Below are 8,984 nucleotides of genomic sequence, written 5' to 3' on the forward strand. Positions count from 1 at the left end.
ATTTTAAATTTTATTTGTTTAGTAACTACAAAGTATCCATAAGAAACAATAACTTATTTAAATTAGAAACAAAAAAAATATTCTTGTGACTATAATCTCCATGTTTTCACTTCTGCATCATCATAAAGAAACAGAGAAACAGAAAATAAGTAAGAAAATGAAAAATTACCTTGAGACAAAGCATCCAATGTAGTGTGAACATACATGCTCTTCTTTCCTTATATTTTGCTTCCTTTTTTCTCACAATAAAATAACATGCAAGTGTCAATTCCAACTTTTTTCCAAGAAATGTTACCTCATAAAATTATTCCTTGATTTCTAATCCTTGATTCAATCTATATTCATAAAAATGTATTAGCTATGACTTGTATATTTACCTGTAACACATTGGTTAAGAATATCTACTAGGAAGGCAATCCTTCCTTAAATCAAATCTTATTTTTATCAGTCAGTGAAAGTTATTGAAAATGTATTGAACACTGTATTTTCTACATTACACACTGCCTGACACAATGATATTCATGGTGTTTCTCAGATTGCCTTAGCTTCCCTTTCAAATCTCAAATTGCATCTTCCATAACTTTGCCCAAATGTAAACACAGTATGTGTTCTTAAATATATTATTCATTTTAATGCCTGTCTTTGTTTATACAGTTCTCTTTTTACTCTCTCTTTCTCTCTTTTTTGCAGGACTGGGGATTGAACTCAGGACCCTGCTCTCACCAAGCAAGCACTTATTCTGAGCTCCTCTTTTCACTCTTGTAAGATTTTATACAATAAGAGATGTTATTACACTTTATAGTTAAAATGCTACCTCTTCCTTAAAGTCTTTGCAAAATAGAGTTGAAATTTGCTTATTTTATTCTATAGCATCTATAAAATCTGCCCTGAATATTTACTGATTAGGTTATGGTACAGTAAACTGTGGATAAAGGTAGTCTTTAGTGCTCATTGTGCCCTGCAGTAGTGTACATGTTTAAAAAAATTAACTTCAATTATTTTCTGATTTAAAGAGTGACACAGTAGGATAGTTCTTTTTGTTTGCAAAGTTAAATGAACCGATATACTAATAAACTCAATGAGTGAAGAATGTCTGAACTATTACTATGGATTCTCAATGTACATTTTTATTAGTACATGTTTGCAGAACATAATGCTTATATTCCTTGTGTAGGGTTGGTACATGCACATAACACATCCTAATTTCATTCTTCAACCTTTTCCCTTCCTGCACTCTCACTCTCTCCATCTTTTGATGTCCTCCCCATTGGAGAAAGATATTTCTGCCAACTTTCTTTTATCTACAATTTATTTTTCTCCCTAATCATAATTTGGGACTTTCATATACAAAGAACATAAGATAGTTTTGTTTGTATGATATATTTTCATTAATATTATAGTCTCAAAATGCATATATTTCCTTGTATTTGGCTCTATTTTATCTTTCTATAGGCAGGGTAGTACTTCATTGTATGTAAATATCACATTGTCTTTATCCATTCTTTTGTTCATGAAAATACAGGCAGCCTCCAATATTGCCTATTATAATTTGTGCTGCTAAAAACATGGGCAAGTATACATCACTGTACTATGATTATTTTAATGTGTTCAGAAAGACATTAAGAGGGGCCGGGGAGATGGCTCAGTGGAATAAGCGCTTCCCTGGCAAGAGCAAGGGTCTGAGTTCAATCCCCGGTTCCGCCAAAAAAAAAAAAAAAAAAAAAAAAAGAAAGACATTAAGAAGGGGAAAACCTGGGTTAAATGGAATTTATCATTTTAGTTTTTTTAGGATTCTCTACATTGATTTCTGTACTTTTTGTAACAGTAAACACTCCCATCAACCATGAAGAAATGTACCTTTCTCCGAATACCCTGGTGAGCATTTGGTATTGATTGACTTCTTGGTGACAGTCATTCTTTCTGAATGTAGATGGAATCTTGTTGTTGTTTTAATTTGCATTATAATTGTCAAAAATATTGAAAATTTTTCATGTTTTTATTGGTAATTTTTCTTCCCTCATTTTAACAAAAATCTATTCATTTTACATGCTTATTTTTATTGGACCTTTAAGTTTGCACATCTAATTATTTCAATTCTTTATGTATTCTGCATATTAGCCCTTGGAGTAGTAGCTTGGAATTCTTTTCCCATTCTGTGAGTTATATCTTCTTTCTGGAGGTTTCTTTTATTGGTTTGTTGTGCAGAAACTTTTTAAATTGATGTGATTCCATTTGTTGACTTAGGGATATGTCCTGTGGAATTGTCAGAATTTTGTTCAGAAAATCTTTGACTATGCTTTTCAACTGCTTTACTTATTTTGTATCCCATTAGATTGTGTTTGTTATTTAATATGCGGAGTTTGATCCAGTTTTAGTTTAGTTTAGTGCATGTTGTGAAACACGGGTCCAGATTGAATCTTTGGCACATGGATACCCAGTTTTTCCAGCATAATTCTTTAAAAAAGCTATTTTTTCATGAGAACAAAAATTTGGCAACCTTGCCAAATATAACATGATTGAAATTGCCTGCAGTTGTTTCTGTAACTTCTATTCTTTTGCATTGATCCACAGGCCTGTTTTCTCTTTGGCTTGTTTGATTCTTCACTTACCATGACCATGCTGTTTTTTTGTTTTTTTATGTATTTGGTACAGGGTCTTACTATGCAGCTCAAACTCATAATGATACTCCTGTTTTCGGCCCCCCAGTGTAGGGATTACAGGCATGCACCACCACTCCTGGACTCGGTCGCCAGCTCAGCGTGCTCCAGGGGCAGGGCCGGCATGGCGTGCCAGACTGGGAATGGGACCCTGGTCCCTGAGGTTGCTACAGGATGAGCTTAGTCCACTGAGCTATCTCACTGACCTGACCATTATGCTTTTATCATTATAACTTTGTAGTTTAACTTGAAGACCAGGTTTATAATGGATACATCCTTGGCCATGTTGCACAGAATCGCTTTTGCTATTTTAGGTCTGTTTTAGTTACATAAAAAATTTACTTTGCTTTCTCCAGCTAGGTAAAGAATGCTATTGTATTGATTGGGATTGCACTAAATTTATATAACCTTTTTTGGAAATATGGCCATTTTGAGTATATTGACTTTGCCTATACTGGTATGGAGAATGTCTTTTTTACTGTTTTTCTTTTCAATCTCCTTTTTAGACTACTATAGCTATCATTGTAAAGATATTTCACTTCCTTTGCTAGGATAATTATAATGTGTTTCATTTTTTGATGAAATTGTGAAAAGTATTACTTCTGTAACTTCCCTCTCAGCGTGTTTGTTACTAGTGTATAGGAACATTATTGATTTTTTTTTCAGATATGGAACGCTTCACGAATTTGCGTGTCATCCTTGCGCAGGGGCCATGCTAATCTTCTCTGTATCGTTCCAATTTTAGCATATGTGCTGCTGAAGCGAGCACTATTGATTTTTTTTGGGCAGAAGCAGGGTTTGAACTCAGGCCCTTGTGCTTGCGAGGGAAGTGCTTATTCCACTGAGCCACAACCCCAGCCCCATTTTGATTTTTGAGTGTTGACTTTGTATTATCCTATGGTACTCAATGTATATAATTCCAGGAGGAATTTGTTGGAGTTTTGGGGATGAAGATCACAGATGATCATATCATCTACAATTTTGATAAATTAACTTCTTCCTTTACTATATATCCTTTACTTATTCCTTTTTATCTCTTATGAAATTATTCTAGTTAATATTTCCAAAACTGTGGTAGTAGAGATCCTTGCCTTATTCCTGAATGTAGAGAGAAAGCTTTATACCATCTTTCCATTTGTATAATGTTGGCCAATAATTTTTCATAGGTGGATTTTTATAAGTTTGAGATTAAGACCTACTATTCCTATTTTCCTCAGGCTTTTCTATTTAATGAATATATGTTCATTTTCAAATATTTTTCTGTCTATTGAGATCAGCATATGATATTTCCCTTGATTCTGTTTATTGGATGTATTACATTTATGGATTTGCATGTGTTTACCCATCCCTGCATTTCTAGAATGAATCATGTACTCATGATGCATGATCTTTTGATGATTTTCTATATTCTGTTTGTATCTTATTGTGCACTTTTGCATCTATGTTCATTAAATGTTTAGCTTATAGTTCTTTTTTGGTTGGGTACTTTTCTGCTTTTGGAATCAGGATAATGTTTCTAGGAATGGCTTTGGGAATATTACTTCCCTTTTAGTTTCATTGAAGGACATGAGGAGTATTGATGTTACACTTCTTGTTTTTGTAAGTTCATGGATCATTTTAGACAATTCTCTTTATATTCAAACTCACATGGACTTTTAATGATGTCAAAGAGCACTATCAATGAATTGTATTTTTGTTGTATTTGGTTGTTACAGGGATTTACTACACAGCTCAGACACATAGTGATTCTCCAGTTTTCAGCCTATCCAGCACTAATACAGGCATATGCCACCATACCCAGACTCTGTGGCTGGTGAAGACCACTCTTGGGGCAGGGCTCTTTCAGCATGTAGTTCAGGGATTGACACTGAGCTTGCCTAAGCTGCTGTTTTAGTCCATTGAGCTATCTTTCTGGCCATCAATGGAGTTTCTAACTGTCCTTTGACAATGCTTTGATTATTGAATATTTTGAATAATATTGTATAGTGAATATGTTAACTGCAACTATATGAATGAAGGAAAATAAAACTAAGTTAACTGGTTCTATGCATCACTTAAGCAAGGATTGCAAAGTCCATACAACCATAAATAATTTTTTATTCCTTTGGTTTATTGCATTTTCCTTCAGAAATACTTAAGATACTTTATAACACATAATAAAGATAGAAAATTGAGAAAAAATATCGTAGAAAACATATTGTATTGTGATGCAGATTTATAAAGAGAGACACATGAAAAGGAAACAAAAGAAAAATAACAGAAGGAATAAATGCCACTTTTATTGTTTGTGTAAAGAACTTGCAATTTTGTGTTATAATTTAATGTCACAAAATTGAAAGATACTACAGAGTTCACTTCTTGTCACTAAAGGAAAGAAGGCATTCCATTTTAGAAATATCAGTGATCTTATACTTCTGGAAACTCTTTATGTTTTTTTTTTTTTCAGAATTTAGAGACCTTTATTTTTTATGATGTAATTTTAGTTTTTAGAGAAATACATACAATATATATGTAAGATATGATATATAATCATTGAATAAACACTAAGTTTAATAGAAGGTTATCAGGCTTGTTGAAGCCATATTCTTCTAGGATATTTTCCTTCGTATTCTGGGATTCATGTGTACATCTCATTTGGATAAAGTATCTGGAAGCTTATATTTATCTTTCCTTATGTTTTTGTTAGTAAAAATGCTACATATACATCTATAAGTTTTCTAATGATTTGACTTTTTTCTAATGATTTACAGACATTCTTGATGTATTCTAGGTACCCAGTAGTCCATAATAGTATTGGGTCTTCCACTTCACTAGCAATGTCAGAAATTGTTGACCTGAGTCCCCTACAGCTCAACATGTTTTTATTAACTTTGAATTTTCTTGGACATTTTAAATATCAAGCCAGTTATTTGAAAAATATTTTACTCAATATTAGTTGTAATACTATTATATTTTTGATTATATTTCTGCAAAATCAAATAAATATGCACAAATTTTGTCTATTTAAATCTATTTTAGTTCAGCTGAGTGAAGGCTATCGCCAAGTTATATATATAATACAGGATCTACGGGGTACAATGTCTACTGAGTCTCACTACCCTGATGGGACTCCTAGTGATCCTCCTGTTTTCAGCCTCTCAAACCCTGGGATTACTGGCATGCGCCACCATACCTAGTCTCAGTTGCTTTCTCAGTGCACCCCAAGGGCAGGGCCCACGGTACACCATGGATCAAAGCCTGGCCCTTGTGCTCTACCTAAGCAGGTGCATTAGTTCACTGAGGTATTTGGCTGGCCTGCAATATATTTATGTTGTCTTTTTAATTTTTTTCTTTATTTTAATGAGAAAAAATATAATAGCAATGAAACAGTTTCAAAGTAGGTTAGTAGGGGACAGTTACAATAGTTAATACACTGCATATTGTTGTCTCCATAGTAGTTATTCAGAGGACAAGATTTAGACATGATATCTTGTCTAAAAAAATAGTAGTACAAATATTCCTTCTCGTTGAACAAAGAGAAACTAGCTGTATATCTATCCTAACTATGTTGCATGTACATACCTCTCTATAATTATTTTTCACAACAAAATGGTCCTTTATTTATATCCACCTTTTTGTTTTGCTTTTCCAGAGATGGGTGTTCCAGTGCTATTAGAAAAGCTCTATTTGGAGAAGTCTTTAAAGGACAGTTTAATACTTGATGCCAGTCCAAAGATTTTAGGTACTTCAGTTCAGCAACATAACCTAATACAGTCCAATAGTCCATAATAGTAGTGAGTTATCAGCACAACTGTCTATTGTCCAAAGTTGTTGACTTTAGCCTTTTACAGCTCAGCATATTACCATTACTTTTTACCTCATGGTTATACTTTTGTGCTGGATGGTTAAGAACAAGTTAAAACAAGACCTATAATAACTAAAAATGTAACTTTTGCTACCTGATGAGATCATTCAAATCCACTCATGATTTACCCTGGAACCATGTAAAACGTCTTGTGGATCTTTTGTTAGTATCAACTATCTTGATGTGTCATGGCCATTGCTTGACCAATTTGCTCTCTGCGAAAGCCCGAGAGAATTTTTTCTCTCTAGCTTCCTCTCCTTAGGCACACTGTACATTGGCGATCACTTTCCTCTGTGGCCCCATAATCTCCTTGAACAGAAAAATTTGGGACACCACTTAGTTACAGTGTGTCACAGCAGAGGTTATCTTATGTCCTGAGTCCTCCCTGGACTTCAAGAGTTAGGGTCAACATATTGGATATCTTTTTAGCCCATTTGTTTAATTTTTGGTCCCCAAACTTTCGTCATTAAACATCCAGAAGAGAAGCTTAATGATATTATTATCCTATAACAGAGGCAGTTAAGCTTAACATCACTATTTCTCTGAATAGCATACCTTAGACATAAAATGGGACTGCTATTTTCCAACAACCATGGACATTCTAAAATTTAAATCCTTATAGCATGTTAAAGAGTAATTACACATTTTTACACAGAAATTTAGAAATCAAACCATATACAACATTGTAGCAGTATAGTCCTGCTACATTTTGTTTTTCTTGTCTCTACTTTTATTACCTTTTTAATATTTGTATTGTCTTGATAAATATTTGTGTTATAGTATGAAAAGGAGAACTATAGTGAATTTCTAACAGATGTTCAACTTATTACACACAGTTGAATTAAACTAGCATTGTTCTGGGTGCAGGAGGTCCACCTGAAGATTGTTGGTAGTAGCATAAAGGCAGAACAGCAGATAGTGCTGAAACACTGCTAGTGATGCTCTTTGGTGAAGATGATGGAGCTGTTGTGAACTGCTAGTTCTCTTGGGCTGCACTGTTGGAAGACCTCTTAATGCTGGCTTTAGCCAAAGGAACTCAGGAGGCGTTCTGGTCCTCATCTTGAGCATTGCTTCCTGGCTCCAGAGCAGAATATGGTGCACTGCTCAGTCTCATGAAACTTGTCACATTGGCTTTCCTGATGGGAACTCAGTTTTCTTCATCACTGGAAGAGCTCAGGACCTCACTGTTGCTGTGGCTTGGCTATAATACTTTTGGGAGAGCTCTGGTGCTTACTTTGAGCATTGTTTCTTAGCTCCAGTTCAGATCCTTCAGCTTGCAAGGATAGATCCTTCATCACCCTGGAATAGACTTCCTAGCTTCAACTACTGACCTTTGGGCCTTTTCATCAAAAAATCCATGAAGTAGACCTATATGAGACTTTGTTTTTGATTCTAGGCTTCCAGTTGGACTTGCAGAGGCATTGTTATGAGCTCTACATTTTCAGCTGGACTCATGCAGTCTACTAATATCTAGGCCCTCACCTGGAGTCTTTAGTGTTAATGTGTGTGGACAGATTTCCTGCACTTCTTATATATGGTTGTCAAATGATTCATTATAAAATACTATTATAAATCGTATCCTGTACTATATTGTTTGTCTTGCAAAAAATACCCAAAACCACAACAAGGGCACAAAATATCTTGGTTTAACTCAAAGATTTATTATTCCTCTAGTTTAAAGAACAAAAGGTAGTTAAAAATCAAAATACATTTTATCATTTAGAGCTTTAGCACTGTTCTTTACCCCAGGCTAACAATGGCTGCATGAACTTATGATTCTGTGTGATACTCAAAATTTCGCAATTTTGTCATGAATTATGCTGCTGTAATAAATAGGCACCAAACGGGACTTTGAACAATAGGTATACATTTATTATACCTGATTATATCCAATTATTTACTGAGAAATCTGTTCCATGTCAATTTACCCCCCAAACCAGGCTGATATATCCATAATTATCTTGAACAATATCAATTAATAAATGACTGAAACTCATAGGCCAGAGTTACAGGTAGCACAGAAAGTGCAATATTGCTTTGTGTTAAAAAGTCAAATTGAATATTTGTTGAAAACATTAATAACTTCCAGGCACAAATCCAAGTGAGATGATCCTAGAGAATTTCAAAATAACCATATTTCTGTGAAGCAGAAAATGGATGTGAAGACCAATGTTTGAATGGACCAGGCAAAATTTAAATAAAAATTTTAATACATCTACATATTATGTATAAAATATATTTCAGAAGTATAGGCATTTATGAAAATTTCACAGAATATAAATTTAACTTAAAAATAGTGAAATTAAGTGAATTGTGCAAGAATTTCAGTAGAAAACTAACAAAAATCTTTACATCTAAATTTCATAACTGGATGTTATAAAAGTAAAAATACCAGTCTTACAGACTCTACTTTTACAAAACTATCATGACATTCATATATGTATGGACAGCTTCTGCATTTTGAAGTCAAATTTGAGGTCTTC

General features: G+C 33.9%; 1 non-coding gene and 1 pseudogene across 1 annotated transcript; one reads left to right on the forward strand and one right to left on the reverse strand.

Annotated features, from left to right (window-relative positions):
- Positions 1–8,984, forward strand: part of LOC101560743 — a 127,400-nt pseudogene that overhangs the window by 12,270 nt on the left and 106,146 nt on the right.
- On the reverse strand, positions 3,320–3,426 carry LOC111817595. The gene has a single exon (XR_002821746.1). It is a non-coding gene; the product is annotated as a U6 spliceosomal RNA (small nuclear RNA).

Source organism: Octodon degus, unplaced genomic scaffold (genome assembly GCF_000260255.1).
Source record: "Octodon degus isolate 3935 unplaced genomic scaffold, OctDeg1.0 scaffold00063, whole genome shotgun sequence".
In the NCBI taxonomy this organism is placed as follows: Eukaryota; Metazoa; Chordata; class Mammalia; order Rodentia; family Octodontidae; genus Octodon; species Octodon degus.